This window comes from Portunus trituberculatus, chromosome 38, assembly GCF_017591435.1.
Source record: "Portunus trituberculatus isolate SZX2019 chromosome 38, ASM1759143v1, whole genome shotgun sequence".
In the NCBI taxonomy this organism is placed as follows: domain Eukaryota; kingdom Metazoa; phylum Arthropoda; class Malacostraca; order Decapoda; family Portunidae; genus Portunus; species Portunus trituberculatus.
In genome coordinates, this window is record NC_059292.1 from 15265195 (window position 1) to 15274320 (window position 9126).

General features: G+C 41.4%; 1 non-coding gene and 1 pseudogene across 1 annotated transcript; both read left to right on the plus strand.

The window, feature by feature from the left end:
• Nucleotides 1-477: 477 nt before the first annotated feature.
• Trnav-gac lies at nucleotides 478-549 on the plus strand. The gene has a single exon. It is a non-coding gene; the product is annotated as a tRNA-Val (tRNA).
• Nucleotide 550: 1 nt separating this feature from the next.
• On the plus strand, nucleotides 551-661 carry LOC123515244 (annotated as a pseudogene).
• Nucleotides 662-9126: the final 8465 nt, after the last annotated feature.

The following is a 9126-nucleotide window of genomic DNA, read 5'->3' on the forward strand; positions in this document are numbered from 1 at the left end:
ACAGTCTACGCACGATACATCGATGACATCTTCATCAATGCCAACACTGAAGAGGAAGTACTGCACCTGATCGAGAATTTCAAGAAACACTCCTGCCTCAACTACACACACGAATTAGAAGAAGAAAACAAGCTCCCCTTCCTCGACGTCATGGTGCACCGTTCAAGCTCCTGCTTCTCCACGTCAGTCTACGTTAAATCTACGAATCTCGGCTGTACAAAAAGAATAATGCAGACCTCGCTGTTGACTTCAATAGTACATATATATATATATATATATATATATATATATATATATATATATATATATATATATATATATTTATATATATATAAGAAAACATTTCCCCGTTCACTCTGAAACAAATATTTTTTTAGAACTCAATAAGGCATGCAATAATAACATTTTCTAAACGTCCATTTGCGTGCGCGCACACACACACACACACACACACACACACACACACACACACACACACACCGTGTAGTGTAGTGGTTAGCACGCTTGACTGACAATCGAGAGGCCCGGGTTCGATTCCCGGCGCGGCGAGGCACAGGAGACACCGTGATCATGATTTCGGTTCTCCCAGGGCGAGGCCTGCCATTGCACTCCGGCGGTGCTGACCCTTGCAGGCGTTTTCAGTAGCGGCGCGGCTGGGGGCAAACGGAGTCAAACGGAGGCAGGTTTTTGCAAACGCGAGCAAACGCCTTTCCAAAGCGTTTGCTCTCGTTTGGCAAACGTTTTTTAGCCAATCAGCATGGAGCAACCCCATCAACCACTTGGAATGAGATCAAGGAGTTACATTTCGAATAAAACTGAATAGTTAGACGTATGTTAGGCCATAGAAGTGGGTACTGTAGATGTAGATTTACGTTTACATATTGTGCGGCATACTGGAGAGAACCGATATAAAAAATACGGCGTGAAATAAATTAAGGAGCTGGTGGTAACTAGTGACATGTCGCATCCATCCGTCCTTGTTGTGGGTGTTGTCCGATTCCATACTTCTAGTCGTGACTTCGATACAATAATGGAGTTACTTTTCTATTATTAGGTAAAAAAAATAATACTATTTTTGCAAATTCTTATATCATAAAGTAATGAATGATGGTAAAAATAGATTATCTGCTAATTATTGACGTAATTCAATTATATAGGCGTCAGAAAACCGCAACCATACATCTACAATGGAACACCTTCAAAACAAGCCCGCGTAGATTAAACCACTTCCAGGACTGAAGACCTGTTGTTTTTGATGAGTATTGCGCTGCTCGGCCCTCAGCATATACAAATGATGAAACACTGGTGACCTATAATACTCCCCATCAAGGAATAAATCTCCAAACTCTTCCACTATGCTGCTGTGTTTATGTCTTGACCACAGCGCTGGCTCAGGCGACTGATGTGTACGATAACTTCTCCCAGGGATTGAGATCACAGTGACACGGTCGTCTGGCACCACCGACGGTGTCCTCAGCACTGTCCTGTTCAGCGTGAAGTCAAACATGTTTGGCCTTGCAGTGACGCTACTGAAAACACCTAAAATAGGAGCGGGATGTAACTCGAGGGGTTGTGGCCTCACTTTCCCGGTGTGTGGAGTGTGTTGTTGTCTCAGTCCTAACCGAAGATCAGTCTATGAGCTCTGAGCTCGCTCTGTAATGGGGAAGACTGGCTGGGGTGACCAGCAGACAACCGAGGTGAATTACACACACACACACACACACACACACACACACACGGCCCGGTATCTCAGTGGTTAGAGCGCTGGCTTCACAAGCCAGATGACCGGGGTTCGATTCCCCGGCCGGGTGGAGATATTTGGGTGTGTCTCCTTTCACGTGTAGCCCCTGTTCACCTAGAAGTGAGTAGGTACGGGATGTAAATCGAGGAGTTGTGACCTTGTTGTCCCGGTGTGTGGTGTGTGCCTGGTCTCAGGTCTATCCGAAGATCGGAAACAATGAGCTCTGAGCTCGTTCCGTAGGGTAACGTCTGGCTGTCTCGTCAGAGACTGCAGCAGATCAAACAGTGAATTAATTACACACACACACACACACACACACACACACACACACACACACACACACACACGTGTAATTAGACCAAGATTGGAATATGCTGGAGTGGTTTGGTCCCCTTATAAAAAGAAGCATATAAGGAAGTTGGAGATATTGCAGAGAATGGCAACAAAAATGGTACCGGAATTGGCAGAAATGACCTATGAAGAGAGATTAAAAGAAATGAATTTGCTTACCTTGGAACAAAGAAGAGAAAGAGAAGATTTAATACAGATTTATAAACTGTTGAATGGTTTGGATAAAGTGGATAATGAACAAATGATGTTGAGAGAGGAAAATTTCAATAGAACTACGAGATCGCATAGTAAAAAGATAGCCAAGGCAATATGCTTGAAGGATGTGAAGAAATATAGTTTCCCACAGAGATGTGTGGAGGTGTGGAATAGTTTGAGTGAGGAGGTGGTGTCAGCGAGGAGTGTGCATAGTTTTAAAAGAAAGTTGGATGTGTGTAGATATGGAGACGGGGCCACACGAGTATGATACCCAGGCCCTGTAAAATTACAACTAGGTGAATACACACACACACACACACACACACACACACGCACACACACTGACATGTCTTAAGATGATAATTTTAATTCTATATAACAGAAAGGTAAAAATAATGTTCATGACAATCTATAATAACCAGCAGTCACTTACTTGTGCGACCGACGAAGCCAACAACCTCCGCCTGAGGAACCTTAGCCTTGATAACCCTGGCCAGCTCCTCATAGCGGGGTCGGTACCCTCATCCCCCACTGGAGGAAGAAACTATAATATTAATGTTTATGTACAGTATGTCCTGACTTTATATGAATGTACTCTTCAGAGAGAGAGAGAGAGAGAGAGAGAGAGAGAGAGAGAGAGAGAGAGAGAGAGAATAAAATTCTAAGCAGACTAGACATAATTATGTTGCTAAATGCATTCAGAAAACAAGCACTCACTACTTAAGTCCCTTTATATTATGGAATGTCAACAAAAACTTAAGTTATAACAGAATCAAACACAGGACAGTGAAAAAACAAACTTCCCTACCCATTCCTTAATTAGATATAAACACACAACTAAAATACACAGGAATACAACTATAGTCTCACATCCTTACTCCCTCTCCACCATGATCCCTGAGACAATTTAAATCATTCAAACTTAACATTTTAAGTAATCTTTAACCTCTCGTTAAAAGCCCGTGCTTTTTATTTCCAATCGCACACCCTTCCTCCCTAAGTGGTTCTTAACCCCTTACGTACGATATTTTTTTTACCTTCCCCCGTGGCCGACCATTTCCGGATATTTTTCAACTTTCACCAAGGGACTTTTTTTCTTATGGGATTGTAGATCTTATTTTTCCGCATCTGAACTCAAAATTCGCAACTCTCTACGTGCTCTGGTTCGGCCATGGCGCGGGCCGCCAAAGTCTGAAAAATGAAGAAATATTCTCCCTGCGGGCCAATAGAAAACGGTGATTTCACCTGTCAAACGCAAGTTTTGCGTAAAAGTAATGAAAGATTGATAATTTGGATGTGTTGCACCACTCTAGAATGAGTGGTGTAACACAGGAAACATCATGACACCACGTGTATGCCTGCATCATACAGGTATCACCTTCTACACACACACACACACACACACAGTGCGTAGTGTAGTGGTTAGCACGCTCGACTCAAAAATCAAGAGGGTCCGGGTTCGTGTCCCGGAAAGCGGCGAGGCAAATGGGCAAGCCTCTTCATGTGTAGCCCCTGTTCACTAATAGTCTGACCAGCCCCGACGTCGAAAAGTGCTGAAAAGCTGCCAGATTCGCCAAATAACTTAATTTAGCACATTCAACTCGGTATGCTGGAATTTTTTTTTTACGTCATATATGTGCTATCAAACTAAGTAATAAATTATTATGAACATCTCTAATCAGCTTCACCAAGCACAGAGAACGTAATATGGCAAAACGAGCCAAAAATGCTTGGTTCATGGTCTCAGTTTTGGGACACTTCATCACCTTGAGTGAATTACATTATTTTCAGTAAGCAAGCACATTTCATTGATTCAAGTTAATTAATTAGCAATCAAATCCAGAAAATGTGACGAATATCAAATAAACACGATGTTTTGATGCAAAATCCTTGTATGAATTCAGTGAAAGATTGTCCGTTCCGTATGTAAACAACATAAGAACTTCCTGCTGGACTGCCCCCGCTTCCACTCACACGGTCACACCGAAGAATACTTCAGAAGACACCATGGAGACATTTTCGACCGAAAAGTGGACAGTGTCCCAACTGAGGGATTTTCTTAAGTCGAGAAGTATACATCCTGTCTCCAATAATCTTCTTCGAGCCGTGTCTTTCTTCCTGGGAAACAGTCCATCCTTACACGCCTTGGTTTTTCTTTTTTGATATAGAATTGCAGTCAGCTACAGCACATGTATAATCCGGCATTCTGTTCCAGCTCTAAGAATACTCCACACGAGCTTCCAAACAACCGCGGGCCGCGGGGTTGTTTTGGTGTTTTGAGAGGACTCGGTGTTCCCGAGTTCAGTTAGTCTTTTCGGTTTGATATGCCTTCGGCCGTAAAAATGTTGCTCTACCAAGATTATTACAGAATATATTCCTTTGTAATATTTAGAGGAGAAACAGTGCTCTCTGTTGAACTATATGAAAAAATGTTTCAAACCAAATATGTAGTTGAGACTAGTAAAAAAATGCGAGAGCATTAAAACCGCGACTGTGAGTATTAAGATTATAATAACAGTTTTGTAGAGTGTGTATTACCAGATCATATGAATAATGTTAGGATAAACACTTGGAATTAATGTTTTGCAGTACAAAGACTCAATACCTCAAGATTTATTATGATATGAATTTTAAAATGTGTCTCTTGCGAGCTGGCTGGCTGTATACCGAGTCGCGTATTAAAACAGCCAGCGATCAATGGCAAGAATATCCGACGTCGGGAAAATACGACCGTGGAGGGGCGAGCGTCTCTGTACAGTATTCTCTCTCTCTCTCTCTCTCTCTCTCTCTCTGCTTACCTTTAATTCTTTAGTAAGTCATTTATAATTGTGTGTGTGTATATATATAGCCTATATATATATATATATATATATATATATATATATATATATATATATATATATATATATATATATACTGTAAAAGCCAGTAAATGTGAGCATTTTATCTTATAATTATAGCAACATCTGGTACTACAAGGTGAGGCTATTCGGCCTGGCCAGGCTGGGTTCATGAGTATTACCGCCACTCACAAGACTTCTACTATTTTCTTTTAACTTTGGATAATAGATTATTTCTTTTTTTCCATGCTCATTATCTTATATCTGTAACGCTGATATTATTACACACCCTAAACATACGCTAAGTACCATTATAAGTTACTACAGTTGATATCAGCAACACTGTTGAATATATATGCCATGTTTGTATGATACTATATAGTTTTATTTTTTTTTCTTATGCATATGATGGTTACTGTTGATTCAGCCATCTATATACACAAGTCGAAATTTTATACAACTGAATTGATGGTATTTGCGATATCTTGTACACCAATAACTTCCATTTAACATCGCATTTTTTGGAAACGTGGCAGAACTGTAGAGCTACCCTCGCCCCACCACAGCCATAAATTAAGCCCGGTCAGACTATAGTAGTAAATAGGTAAGGGATGTAACTCGAGGGGTTGTGGCCTCGTTTTCCTGGTGTGTGGAGTGTGGTGTGGTCTCAGTCCTACCTGGGGTGCGTTTGATAGCAGGGTTCCGGACGGCCCGGACAGTCAGACAGGGGCACAGCCGTTCCCAGCTTGCTATCAAACGCTTTTGGGCGGCTCCCAGCAAAATGTAAACAAAACTTCTCCGTTGCCATGGAAACGGAGTCATCTCCACTGTGTATCACCATGGCCCACGCAGCAGTCCCACTTGACGAAGATTTATATGTACTAGGTGTCCTTACACAAGAGCTTGTTGCTGATGATCCACTCCTAGAAGTTGCAGCGTTTCTTGCCAATGAGGAAATGGATCAGCCACAGGGGTAACGTCAGTCAACTAGGGTGGAACAGTATGTCGAGCACACAATTCCACTATACAGTGACGTTGAATTCAAGTTCCACTTCAGAATGGAACGGGAAAGTTTTGAGGTGTTGTGGACATAAAAAAATGAAGCATTGATGCATTCCATACCGAATGTCAAACCGCCAGTAAAGTAAAAATTTACCGAAATGCTTAAGTACATGTTATCAAGTATGGCAATCAATTGTGGCAAGAAATACCTATGGAATGATATTTAATCATTCATGCACAATTTTAATACTGTATTTTGTTAACTTACAATATGACTAAGCCTATAGCTTACAATATTTGGTGTAAAACGAAAATCTTTGGAGTCTTCACAATGACGTAAAAACACCACTCCAAGAACATGTCGCTATTTTAATGTACTGTCAGCGTCTTATGACTGTTTTCAGCATTAATCTTACTAATGATACCATGTAATTACTTACCATTGCATGTTTGTGCATGGTTCACGACGATATTGATATCCTCTGACCAAAACTAGCATTTAGGGCACTTGTAGTAGTCTGTTTGGGCTGCCATGTTTGTTGTGATGACGTCACCGCCGCCCAAGCAGACCCACCTCTGAGTCTTGGGCGGTCGAGACCCTCCGGACGGTCAGAAAAATGGCGCCGGGCGGCAACGATGACGTCATTTGGAGCCCTCCGAACCGCCCGGAGCCCTCCGGACGCCTCTCTCAAACGCACCCCTGATGATCGATCACTACGAGCTCTGAGCTCTTTCCGTAGGGGAAAGACTGGCTGGGTGACCAGCAGACGATCGTGGTGAATAACACACACACACACACACACACACACAAAAAAAAAAAAAATAATAAAAATAAAAAATTATGGCTCATTTCTGGTGCACACGAAGTTTTGTGGGTGCTACTTTACGTGAAGTCTACCGCCATATGTGGCCTACCCAGGTGCAGCCTGAGGTCTACCGCGTGACCCGCGTCCAGGAGGTGACGCGGAGACAACGCTCCTCTCTCCGAGGACAGTGAGGCAGAACAAGAAAACGACAGAAACCATGGGCGTAGAATTGATGGGCCTTGGGTTTTTGGTCTTAAACAAGGCTCAGACTGTCGGTACTTTTGGGTGGAATGGCGTGGCCGCAACACTCTAATCCTTATTATTGAAAGGGAGTGTGCATATGGTTCGGTGATTCATTAAGATGAGTGGCCTGCTTATAGCAACCTAGATGCCATGGGGTACCTGCATTTTTACAGTGAACCACCAGCAACATTTTGTGGATCCAGTGACAGAAGCACACACAGGCAATTGAACGATCGTGGTTGGACGCTAAAACGGTGATTCTGAAGAAATTTTTTTTACCTTTCTCCTTATGTATTTAAGTCATTCCTAGGATATGTACAAATTAAGTGTTTATCGCTAAAATAAATGTATGGAAATGTGTGATATCCATGAGGGAGGGATAATGCAGCGGTAGACCTCACGCTATAGTGCTAACCGGAGGTAGATCTCACGCTATAGTGTGGTAGACCTCACGCTAAAGTAGCACCGTTTTATGTGCGTATGTATGCGTGTACGTATGTGCGCGCCTGAAGTTTACATTATGGCGCCCACACAATCCTCCAGCAACGCACACAAAGGAAGGGAGGGCCTATGGAGGGGAGAGAAGGCGGGAAGAGGGAGGGACAGGGTTGGCCAGACCCTCTGTGAATCACGTGTTGATGGGGGAGATGGACTGTTATTTTTATTTATTTTTTTTTATATAGTACGCAGCACAGACCAGCGATACAATAGTCAGTCTTGACCTACAGAAAACGCTCTTTCCACTGGTGCTAATGCCAGCTCGCTACCTCTTACCGCCAGTGTTTTACAGTCCTTGCTATATGTAGGCTGATCGGCATTACAGTTTCAAATATCATCCGCCGACATGTAGGCTGGTCGCACGTTAGGGGTTAAATATCTTTTGGCTGCGATCCATGATCCTTGCCAGCTGTAGTGGTGGGGAATAGGAACTGCCTGAACTTCCGCTACCACTGGTGATGTTGATGTGGAACCAGTGGTGGGGAATCTGTCCATGCCGGGCTGCCTACCACTCACATAATATAGACTAAACTGTACATTGTAAATAAAAGGGGGAAAAAAAAAGAAAAAAAATTACATTGTTTCCCTGGCCCTCGGGGGAAAATCACTTAGCCTCTTGACAATATTATATATATATATATATATATATATATATATATATATATATATATATATATATATATATATATATATATATATATTGTGCCCCATAGCGATAATGGTACATTAACGTTAATGGGCAGTGCATTAACATTAATCGAACCATACGATTTGCCGTAATTAGGCACACGGTCCAGATAGTATACGAGTATAATAGTATATCTGGACCGTGATTGGGTAGGGCACCCTTGCCCATTAACGTTAATGTACCATTATCGTTATGGGGCACGATATATATATATATATATATATATATATATATATATATATATATATATATATATATATATATATATATATATATATATATATATATATATATATATATATATATATATATATATATATATATATATATCTTACCCCGCAAACTGAATATGAAGAAACAGATCCTAATTGGCATAAAGCACAAATGAAAAACTCATCCTCGTCATCATTGTATCCTTTCATATTGCCCATGAGCCAAATTCATTGGTACAAATCAAACGAACAAACAAACAAAAAACAAAATAAAAAACTCTCCCACATCATCATCTATCCCTGCACAACTTAATGACATAAATTCCACACAAAAATCTTTTCCTCAGCATCATCACCATCTATCCCTGCACATTGCTCATGAGCCCAGCTTTTACAATAAGCACAACAAACCCACTCTTCCCCTCCCATAGGGTCCATCTTACCCCATTAGTAAATATTCAAATGTCGAATTGTTCACCAAAGTATCAATGTTTACTATGAAAATTTATGGCATCTATATATCATGTATACACTCATGATGCATGTATAA